The following is a 12440-nucleotide window of genomic DNA, read 5'->3' as shown; positions in this document are numbered from 1 at the left end:
CCCGGAGGAATTCTACCTCAAGGTCACTCCTCTGTGCCTCTAACACTCGATTCACAAGTGTGGGCTGCGCAACTACCGAAAACAAGGCCACAGACTCAACAGATTCACCCAGAAGCAGATCAAACTTGCCAAGTGCACCCAACATCTCCCATTCCCGGATGGCTACACAAGCTACATCACTAATGGATTTTCTACTAAGGGCATTGGCTACGACATTGGCCTTTCCCGGGTGATAGTGCAACTCAAAGTCATAATTTTCAATGAATTCCATTCACCTTCTCTGTCTCAGATTTAAGTCTTTCTATGTAAACAGATACTTCAGACTCTTATGATCCGAGAACACCTCGAATCTCTCACCATACAAGTAATGCCTCCAAATCTTCAAGGAAAAAATTACGGCTGCTAACTCTAGGTCATGTGTAGGATAATTATTCTCGTGTATTTTCAACTGATGTGAGCCATAGGCTACTACTTTCCCCTCTTGTATCAACACACAACCCAAACCCTCTCGTGAGGCATCACAATATACAGTATAACCCAAACCCCTCTCTGAAATAATCAAAACTGGAGTGGTGGCAAGTCTAACTTTAAGCTCTTGGAACGAATTTTCACAAGTCTCACTCTACACAAATTTGACCCCTTTCCGCATCAACCTAGTCAACGGCGAAGCTAGCCCGAAGAAATCCTTTACAAACCTACGGTAATAACCAGCCAATCCTAGAAAACTGCGGATCTCAAAAACACTCTTAGGCTGTGCCCAATCCTGCACTGCCTCTACCTTGGATGTATTAACAGACACCCCTTCCCCGGAGACTACATGACCTAAGAATTTAACCTCTCTTAGCCAAAACTCACACTTCCCAAACTTGGCATACAGCTTATGGGCTCTAAGCAATTCAAGCACCACTCTCAAGTGTTCCTCATGCTCCTCCTCCGAATGTGAATAAATCAGAATGTCGTCCACGAAAACGACCACAAATCGATCTAAGAATTCCTGGAAAATCCAGTTCATCAAGTCCATAAACACTGCCGGTGCATTGGTGAGCCCAAAGGGTATCACCAGAAACTCATAATGGCCATACCGCGTACGGAATGCCGTCTTCGGAATATCTTCCTCCCTAACCCTCAATTGATGGTAACCCGGTCTCAAGTCTATTTTAGAGAACCAACGGGACCCTTTTAACTGGTCAAACAAATCGTCTATACGAGGCATAGGGTACTTGTTCTTAACCGTAGCCCGATTTAATTTCCGGTAATCAATACAGAGTCTCAAAGTCCTATCTTTCTTTTTAGCAAAGAGGGCCGGTGCTCCCCACGGCGAAGCATTAGGGCTGGCAAAACCCTTATCGACTCCTGGAGTTGAATCATCGACTCACTCAATTCGGCTAGGGCAAAACGATACGGTACCATGGAAATCGGTGCCGTGCCAGGCACTAAGTCGATAGAAAACTCAATCTCTCGATGAGGTGACAAACTAACAAGATCCTCGGGAAAGACGCCCGAGTACTCACAAACCACTCTTGGCAACTCAGCCTGGGTCTCATCACACTCACTACTCATACAGCTAGCGAGGAGATAACTAAGCTCACCCCGCCCTCGCGGATCATACACTGGTGGCAAAACACTACCCACCCGATCTCCCAAGAAGTGAAAACAATCCCCGCTCAAGGTACATACAGTAACCCTCTGGCGGTAGCAATCAATAACAGCCCGATATGACGATAATCAGTCCATAACCAAAATCACATCAAAACCCAACATAGCCATTACTACAAAAGAAAATGGAAGCCGGCAGTCGGCGACCTCTATATCACAACCTCTACACCCTTGTTTTAAAATCGACTCACCCCCAACAGGTGATACAACACAAATAAGAGAAGCTAACTGTGCCAACTCCAACCCCAAAACAGATACAAATGCAGCAGATATAAAGGAATGGGATGCACCCGTATCAATCAACACATTAGCAACCGAGTTGCAAAATAGAAAGGTACCTCTCACAACAGATGAAGCCGATATAAGATCCTGCGCGGTAACAGCATACACACGCCTTGTAGGCCTCTGATCTACCTGCTCACCCCTCGGAGCAAAAGACTGCTGCACGGACTTAGCCGAAGAGGCTTCCTGATTGGCCCTCGAGGCCTGAACTGACTGAGCTGGCTGAAAACTCTGCTTCGACCCAGATGCACCAGAGATGCCACTCAACTGTGGACAAAACCTCTTCAGGTGCGCCCTGCCTAACCACACTGGTAACATGAGAGTGGCTGGCCTCTGCCCTGACTCTGGCTCTGAGGACGAGCCGAAGATAAAGCTGCTCTCTGCCCTCCTCCCTTCTGCGGGCAAGCTGGAGACTTGTGGCCCAACTGACCACACTTGTAACAGGTAAAGTCTCCCTGATTGCCTCTCCCATAGCCTGAACTTGGCACTAGAAAGGTGGATCTCGCAAACGCACCCTGGAACTGTTGAGGGTTAAGACCCCTCTGCCTCCTTCCGTCCCCCTGACCATCCTGACGCCTCTTGGAGCCCCTTTTCCTCTCTTCCTCCTCATGCATAATAATCTCAGGATGGGCCGCAGCATCTACAAGGCGCCCATACTCCCGAGTCATGGACCCCGCAACTCTTATCTTGAGCCCGGTTCTTAACTTTTTCTTAAACTCAAGAAAACGGCGTTCTTCAGACGCCACTAGCTCAGAAGCAAACCTCGATAAACTGGTAAATGTGGCCTCAAACTCAGCCACTGGTGTATTCAGTTGCTTGAGTTGGCAGAATTGATCCCTCAACTTCTCCCTAACAGCGGGAGGCAAAAACTTCTCCTGGAAGGCATCAACGAAAGCCTCCCAAGTCCCACCAATACAGTCCCGAACAAACTTCCACCATTGACCCGCGTCTCCCTTCAGCTGGAAGGACGCCAAGGTCACCCTCAAGGCTCCGTCTTCGATGCCAAGCATCTCAAACGTCTTCATCATCTGCTCAAGCCACTCATCAGCCTTAAGTGGCTCTTTCGGATCCCCCAGAAACTCATCCGGATTAGACCGGAAAAACTCCCTCTTCAGAAAGGAAGGCCCTGCCTCAGCTACATGGGCTTGGGCTTGATTCTCAGCCCTGAGAATGCCCATAGATTCCCTCAATGCTCCTGTCATCTCACGGGCTAAGGCGCCCATGGCCTGCTAACCTACTAGCTCGGCCACATTGGCCGGACTAACCCCCTCTTGCTGCGCCGGAATCTCATCTGGTATAGGCATCTCCTACCTCCTAGGCCTACCTCGCCTACCACCACGTCCTCGTCCTGACATCCTAATAAAGGTAACAAAGACATTAGCACATTTACAAATGTGCCGAAACTATTTCACTCACGTCCTAATGCAATGGACAACCGTCATTCACTCCACGTAAGCACATAATCATATAAGCACTTACGAATTTTATTTCCGGATAATGACAGTCCCGAGGCGTTGCTAGAGTTTCAGTTAGAAACATCAGTGATCAAGTGCCTTTCCAATAGGACTCCCAGAAACCCAAGGACCCAATCAACATCCTAGAAACTAGATTCCATATCCATTTAGTCACATAAGTATGTTATCAAATAAACACACAGCATCATACATAAGTCTCTAACAAGCGAGACAAACCCATTGTGATACTAATCACTTCCCACGTACCCAAGGTATTCAAACCCGGTACGCTCTGATACCAAGTTGTAACGCCCTCAAAATAATACATATAAACCCAACATTCATGATATTCATAGACAAGAGAATAAAGCATATTTCCATTCATCAGAGTATTCTTACAAAAGTAATACATGTTGACAACAAAAGTAAATGCTCTGTAAACTTACAACTTTCCAAGTCAACACTTGGTTATAACAAAAGAAGAGTTCTAACTCTTTACACAAGTAAGCCCTTGGCTTTAATTTACATGTATCACCAAAATAATAAAACAACCAAAAGAATCTTCAACTCCCAAAACCATCCAAGCTAAGGCCTTGGAGGCGGCATAACACCTGAACTTGAAAATGATGTTCCATATAGAGTGAGCCAACGCTCAGTAGAGATATACTAAACATAATATAAGCAATAACTAAAACATTGGCATTTGATAAATGTTTAACTCATATAAACAAATATACATCTCCTTCCATTTCATTACCCAAACCAATTCATAGATATGGTTCCTTATTCATCCAGACAGTTCAAATGAGACTATGGCTCATATCAACAATACTTCGGTTATGATCAATTAACATGAGACTACAACTCACATAATTAACACTTCAACACTTCAAGTTCAAATGAGACTACAACTCATATTATCATCATTTTAATACTTCAATTTATCCACGTTATACAAATGCAATTTGGATTTCGGGACTTTCACCCTGGACACTCCAGCCAACTTAGTTATCACTGGAGTCCATCCCCTATCTCCTCCCAAATCTGGATTAGGAGTACATCCCCTATCTCCTCCCAAATCATGGAGTACATCCCCTATCTTCTCCCAAACAACATACATATACAATGTATTTAAGCACTTATCACATACAATGATCAAGCAGAGCACATATTCAATGTGTTATTCCATCCGTCATATTCAATGACCTACTTAATTGATTAGTTTCAATTCACCTAATCATCATGCAGTGTCTACAACAATCAAGACTATCTTCCACCGATAGTCCAAAGCAATTATTTCTAAACAGAGAATAAATTGTCAAACAGATAAATTATCTACAATTTCAAAGGTGAGTGATCAATCGATCCAACTCCACCATTAAACGTCATAATTACCCAATTTCATTATTTCCAACTCAATTTCATATTTCCATAACTTTCCCAAATTAATTATACAAATTAATTCATCACAGTAGATTAGGGCTTTTCTCTCCATTTTCTCAACATTGACCCAAAGGTCCAAATATCAACAATAAACATCAATAATCTCATTTCAAGACCCAAAATACACATGCATGGGCCAAAAGAACAAAACCCCTCTTTATACATTTTGAAACCCTAACACCCAAAATTTTCCAACTTCAACATTAAGTCAAAATGACCACAAGTTTATGTCAAAGATCATAAATATGAGTAGTTATCCCTACCTCAAATTTCGGAGCTCAAAGGAGATGATGAACCAATTCGAAAGTGATCCAAACCCCAAGATTTTCGGATCAAAATGGAGGTCTTGCAAGGCTTTACCACTTTAATTAAGGCACAAGGGTTGGGTCTCACTAAACCAAGATCAAAATGTAGAGAGAGAGAAAGAGTTCGAGAGAGAGGAGCTCTAAAAATAGGGTTTTGAAAAGCTAGAGAGAGAGAATGGTCCGAAAAAGTGATTTAACATGTTAAAATTCGGATTGATATAATACACAGTCCGCTCGAGCATGGAACGCCCCGTTCGAGCGTCAGACACAGACTCACGCTCGAGCGTCAAAAGTGCCGCTCGAGCGTTGAATGCACACTTCTAGAAGTTCTGCAGACGAAGGTCCTCGCTCGAGCGTGAAAGTGGACGCTCGGGCGTCCGATGACCTGCAAAGAAAAATACTGGAGACTGAATAATCCCGCTCGAGCGTCAAAAGTCCCGCTCGAACGTGAAAGCCAAAATCTAGGCATCAACTCTTGGTTTTCAAACACAACCAACCTGTTTCAAACCTGCCAACACAACCCAAGACTCAAATACAAAGAGTAAAGGATGGAAACAAGAATAAGACAACAACCAACATCCACGGACCCGAGCTCAGAAGACAATTAAACAATGAAGGGAAAACCGGGATCGCTATAACCCATGTGAGACATTTGATAAAAATTTTGGTAGAACTTTTGAGATCTCTAGCATTTTTGTATAACTTTTGATGTAAATGTCGATTTTTAACAAAATTAATATTTTTAAAATTCTCTCATCAAAATCTATCAAATAAGATTCATGTTGATTATCAAATTCTTAATTTTTTTTATTACCATTAAAATTGATGTAAACAGTAACGGTAACATGTTACTCTATTTGATAATTACTCTATTTGACAGTAACATGTTACTCTGTTTGACAGTAACATGTTATTTTGATTCACAGTAATACGTTACTCTGGAACGTTACCTAAGAAAGAAAAAAAAAGAAGAAGATATTTTACTTTATCCTTACTCAATTATGTGTTTTCACCTAAAGGGGTTTATGAAAAAAAAATAAATTAGACTTTCATTTTCACCAAACAAAGGTCTAATGGAGGGCTTTTGACAAAATTTTCCTTTTTCTATGGCTTTTTTGTTAATTTATTTTTGTTTTTAGTAAAAAAACAAAAACTAAAAAAAAAAAATTAAAGAACTTTGGGCTTCCAAATTCTATTGGATGGTACAAATTGAAGTTTTAAATTTTTTTAAATTTAAAAAAAAATCTAAAAAATACAAAAATAAGTCCAAAATATTGGACTTTGGGCTTATTTTAGCTTTTCAATTTTATTGTTTTTTCATTTGTGAAAATTTTCAAAAAAAATTTACTTTTTTGATTCATCTGCACAAGATGGACTGGATAAGTAATTTTTTTTTTTTACATAATTAAAAAAAAAAGTTACAAAAAACAAAAATTCAAAAAAAGAGATGGCTTAGGGAAATCCCAAACAGTGGAAGGACAAGAAGTTCCTTATTTGTTATTCTCTATAGATAAATACATGTATTTCATAAATCATGTGAAGGCATAGTGATGTAGATAATATATTTTATTTGGAAAATAAAAAAAAATTCAGAGTTTAATCTCATAACAAAATAAATTTTACGTTTTTAATTTTATTAATTTAAACTCTAATCTTTTTATTTGTATTCAATTTAACTCATAAATTTATTTTCGTTAAGTAAAATTGATGAAAAAAATATTATTTTAGTCATTGAACTTAATGCAAGTGTACATAAAATATCTAAAATATTATTTTTTTATTGAGTTTAATGAAAAAAATAGCATTTTTTTAGTCAATTTTATTTCCTGAAAATGGACAGATACTTTAAATTAAAAACAAATTAAAAATTTAAGACTTGAAAAAATTAAAAATTATAATTTTATTTTATTATAACAGTCAAACTGTGATTTTTTTTTTTTTTTTAAATTCCCCTCCTTTTTTTCAGTCACTCCAAAATTATGGTGCTTTGGCTTTAAATAAGTATTTTCAATTGAAAGTCAAAACTAGGTGGATTAAAAAAAATTATAAAATAATAATAAATTTCAATGATGTGCCATTTTGTGATCAGAAAAAAAAAAAAGAAGTTATATAAAGAAAAATCAGAAACACCAATGTTGTACCACTTAGGCAGACACTAATAAGAAGAAATAAATAAATTACAAATACACCTCTGGAATTTTAGTTAAAATATAAATTATCCTTTATAATTTTGAAAAATATATTTCATCCCTTCAAGTTCCTAATAACATAATAAACGACTTTTCTATTAATAAATTATTAAGTCAATTAATAATTTTAATGATATCAAAAATATATTTTAATTAATAATTCGTGTAATTTTATTGTTATATAAGAGAGTGGTTAAAAATTTTATTTTTCTATTAATTTTGTTAAATAAAAAATTCTGACCAGAGGGTACTTATGTATTTTAAGCAAATCTCAATAAGTATATTTGTAATTTACCCAAAAATGATGTCGCTTTTGGCACACAACAAATCACATGTTGCTCCAGCGATACTCCGGTGATACTCCAGTGACTTCCTTTACACTTATAAATTATAGATCTACACTCCTAGAGTATAGATCTGCAGTTTTAGAGTGTAAATTTGATTTTTTATGTTTGAAATAAGGGTTTTGAGAGTTTCTCCCCCGAATTCGGCATAAATGTTTGGATTTTCGACACTTACAATGGTTCCCTCTTCTCTCAAGTATTCTCTTATATCATTGTGGGTGTACTTCCTCTTTAACTCTAGCTTCTGGCAGTGTTCGAAGAATGGCGGCGACGAAGTTGGACAACGGCAACGACGACGGGGACGGGGACGGGGACGGCGGGTTTTGAGACAGATCTTACTTGGTTTGATGTAGATCTTACTTTTCAGACCACATCTATGAGTAAATCAGCGATTTTTCTTGACTCGTAGCTAATTTTTTGACAGCTTTGATGTTTTTGTTGTTTGTTTGTTTGTTTGTTTGTTTTTTTTGTTATATAGTTTGGTTGGCCCTTTGGGGTCTTACTTCTATATGATGTTGTTTTTAATATAAATATTTTCCATATTTCAAAAAACACCCCTCCATTGACAATGATTGGTGACAACCAATTAGCTAAAACAAGAGAGAAATATTTAAAGGAGATTTGGTGATAGATCCCTCAGTATCTAACTTGTCTTTCAAAAGGATAAGAATTATATAGATCATTTCAAAATTCCCTAGTATTTTAAAACTTATTTCTTTTACTATAATACCCTTATACATATATATATATATATATATATAGATATATGTATGTGTGTGTGTGTGATTAATCACTCTCTTTCATCTCAATCTCTCTTCTCTTTGTCTCGCTTTTATCACTATTGCTCTACACCGGCGCCACCGACGCTTACTATGCAACTCTTTCTTTACTGTCTTCATCACCACTGTCACTCGCCGCATCCACAACCTTAGATCTGAGATCATTTACAATTGTCGTTGCCAGAAAATAACGGTTTATGACAGTTCACAAACCTCTGATCTGAGATCCTTCACTCTTTCCCTCTTTTTGGTTCTAATGGTTTGTGGTCTGTGTGTGTGTGTGTGTGTGTGTGACTTATCATTTATGCGCGCTCTCTCTCTCTCTCTCTCTCTCCTTCTTCTTCTTCTTTCTCGTGATCTTCTGTTTTCGAACTTTGTCTCCCCATATCTCTTTATTCTTCTCATGATGTTCTGTTTTTTGACTAGTAAAATTATACTTTGGTTCATGACACAGCATTCTCCTATAAAGTCATTCTCATAACTTGTTTCAAAGTAAATTTTACTTTGAATCATATTAAACTTTGCTCTGATTCAGAGTAAAATTTTACTCTATAATAAATAAATAAATAAATAAAATTTACTCTGAATCAGAGCAACATTTACTATGATTCAAAGTAAATTTTTATTGTCCTTAAGCAGATCAATATGTTGTTAACCAGAGTAAAATTTTACTGTTACAAAAAATAAAGTATATACCAAATGAACGAATTAGAGTCAAATTTTGCTTTTAGATCTATGAACAAACAAACAAAAAACTATTGATTTTTCATTGTAATATCTCAATTTTTCATTTTTCTGCCAAATCTAAGTTTTCTTTAATCTCAGATCTTAAGTTATTGATTTCAAATATGAGTTTGTAGGTATCAAATATGAGATGGTGGTGGTTTGATGGTAAAAATGGTGGTTGTCGGCCAACGATGATGATAAGCAACGCCAGTAAACGATGAAGATGGTGGAGATGATGAACAACTGTCGAGTTGGTGAAGAGAGAGAGAGAGAGAGAGAGTGCTGTAAAAGAAAGAGAAGAAATAGAGGGTATAATGGTCAAATAAAATATTCAAATAACAAATTTTATTCTTCATACACGACTTTATAATCATGAGGGGTTTTGAAAGTATTAAATTTTTTTTTTTGTCCCTTTAACGAGAAAAGGAAATTAGGAGGGGTTTATGGCCAAATTTCCCAATATTTAATAGGAATATACTTTGATTTGATTAGGATTTTTGGAAAGAGAGAAAAAAAAAAAAAGAGAAAAAGAGAAAAACTCAGCCATATTAAAAATAAGTCCCGATTTTTTAGTTTTATTAATTTAAAGCCTAATATTTTAATTTATTATCAATCTAAATCATCTGCCTATTTTTGTTAAATAAAATTAAAAAAATATATATTTTAGTTATTAAAATCATTAGAAACGAGAATTTTAGTCATTATATGTACACTTGCATTGAGTTTGATAATTAAAATATACTTTTTACTTGACAAAAATAGACAAATAGTTTAAATTGAAAACAAATCAAAAAATAAAAATTTAAATTGGCAAATAAAAATTTAAGATTTATTTTGGTAGGGTCAAATCCTAATTTTTTTTCTTGTTGCAATTTTCCTAGATTTTTTCAAATTTAAATATAAACTTGAGAAGTCAAAAAAGCTACCACTAGTTCTGTTTCCATAAAAGCTACCACTAATTCTGTTTCAATACATTTAATTAATGAAAAAAATTACCTTGACATAATAAATAATGTATATCTAATAATCGTGATCGACCTAATTTTTTTTATGAATAATATATATACAGAAAGTCTTATAAAATGAACGATTCAAATTATCGAAATATGACCTGTGATGAGCTTCGCAAGCTCCTCAAATTCTCTCAAACAAACTTGAGAAAAAACTAATCCAATATATTTTAATTTAGCAAATATTTTTTGCATGATGAGGATATCTAAGCATTTATATGTGTGACATTATCGGGTAATAAATGCATGGGTGGGAACACATCAAAAGCACATGCTATTGCCCAATTTTTGCGGAATCCATCCATCCATTGAAGTTCTAAGAAGTCCAATTCAGACTGTTTGCTTTTTTCATTACAGCTTCATAGTTGCATGTATATAAAGATAGAATTGAAGGGGTAAGAAGTTCCTTGAGTCAATTTATGGAGTTTATGGAGGTCAACCATCAACTTATTTACAAGTTTAAATTATTAAAAATATATTTTATTATATTTTTAATATGCTTTTTTACATTAGCTAGACTCACTTTCATAAAATAGGATTTATTAACTGTGTAAAATATTTTTAAGTAGAAATAATGTTTGAACACAAGATCTATTTATTGTTCTTAAATCATGTTAAATTGTTAATTATTAGGAAAATTCTAGAGACTTCAAATAAATTACCAAATGTTTTATCAAATCTCTGTGTAGGACCTACATACATATGATTTGTGTGAGTCTCACACTCATGTGAAAGGTGTAGTACAACATTGGATAATTTATTTGGGATTCCTAACATAACTCTTATTATTAACTCATCTAATTTTTTTTTTTGGATAAATATATTATTTTATTATTTATATTCTCAACAGTATCCAAATGAACACTTTTTCTTTCTCCAACCATACCACCTCTCCAAGACTCTAGAAAATGATACTTGTTAATCAAGTTACTTGCATCCACTCGACACCCAATTTATTTACAGAATAGAGAAATAGCTTGCCATAAGAAGGAAAATGTTTCACCAAAAAAAAAGATTGTTTATTACTCTTGAGGAAGATGGGGGAAATCTATCAAAAAGAGCAAGAGTTTAGTCAAATCAAACCATAAAAATGAAAATATTTCAAGAATATGATCATAGACTTTGGTCTTATAGAGTGTTATATGATTTGATAAACTCATGTTTGGCTCCACTTAACATTTAAGTTGAAATTGTCACATTTGCCAAAGTCAACAAGAATTGTTGAGCATTAGCTATGATAGGTTTGGTAAAAACTCCACTTGCAAGTATTCCCAAGTAGAGGAGACTAAGCCTAAAAGTGTAACATGTACATGTAGAATAAAACTTTTTTCTTTGTTAGGTACAACAAAAGCTAATCAAGTTAATAATAGAAGGCTAATCAAGGATACTATTAGTAGGTTGAATTATTTGAGTTAGATATGGTGTTTGGTTATATTTTAAAGTGGTATTTGTAAGACAGTAAAAATAAATCAAATTACTCGAGTTCGATTTGTGCTGGCTCATTAAAATCTCATTTAAGATTGTTTCATTAGGCAAACAAGTTATGATCTCATTTAAGATTGTTTCATTAGATAAACAAGTTAAGTTTGAATACAATTTAAAATTTATTTTCATGTCAATCTTAAACAACCTACTATTTGGCTCAATATATAAAATTATATCAAACTATTTGAGCTTGATTTGTGTTCAACTTGATGAAAGTTCATTCAAAATCAGTTCATTATGAAAAAAAATCGAGTATGAACACATTTTAAAACTCTTTAAATTTTTAAATCAAGTTCAAAAACTTACTACTCAACTTAACTTGGTTTATACTCTTAGATGATAGTTGTGGCCCTTGTGACGATTTTAGTTAAAACCAAAGTAGACTTCAATTATTTTTCTAATGTAGTTATAACTATGACTTTTAATGTGATTAAGATTATTGACAAACTTCATATTTATTTTTATTTGTTTGGAAAATGTTTTGGAGCTTTAATTTGTGAACTCTAATAACTCTAATGTGTAGGTGAAATCCATTTAATGTGATTTTTCTATTTTTTTATTTTTTTTTATTTTCCACCTCCCTAGAGCTTAATTAGAACTTTAGTTTTAGAGGATGTGTCATTGTTGTATTTGTTTTGAGGTATATATATGGTAAAATTTCACCAATTTTCCATGTTCACACCAAGAAAAGGATACCTAACCATATTTGTGCGGTTGAAAATCATTTTCAGAGAAGGTAAATTGGTGTGTGTGTGTGTGTGTGTGAG

This window comes from Camellia sinensis, chromosome 1, assembly GCF_055761805.1.
Source record: "Camellia sinensis isolate YWXY chromosome 1, ASM5576180v1, whole genome shotgun sequence".
NCBI classification, from domain to species: domain Eukaryota; kingdom Viridiplantae; phylum Streptophyta; class Magnoliopsida; order Ericales; family Theaceae; genus Camellia; species Camellia sinensis.
Note: the sequence above shows the minus strand (reverse complement) of the source record.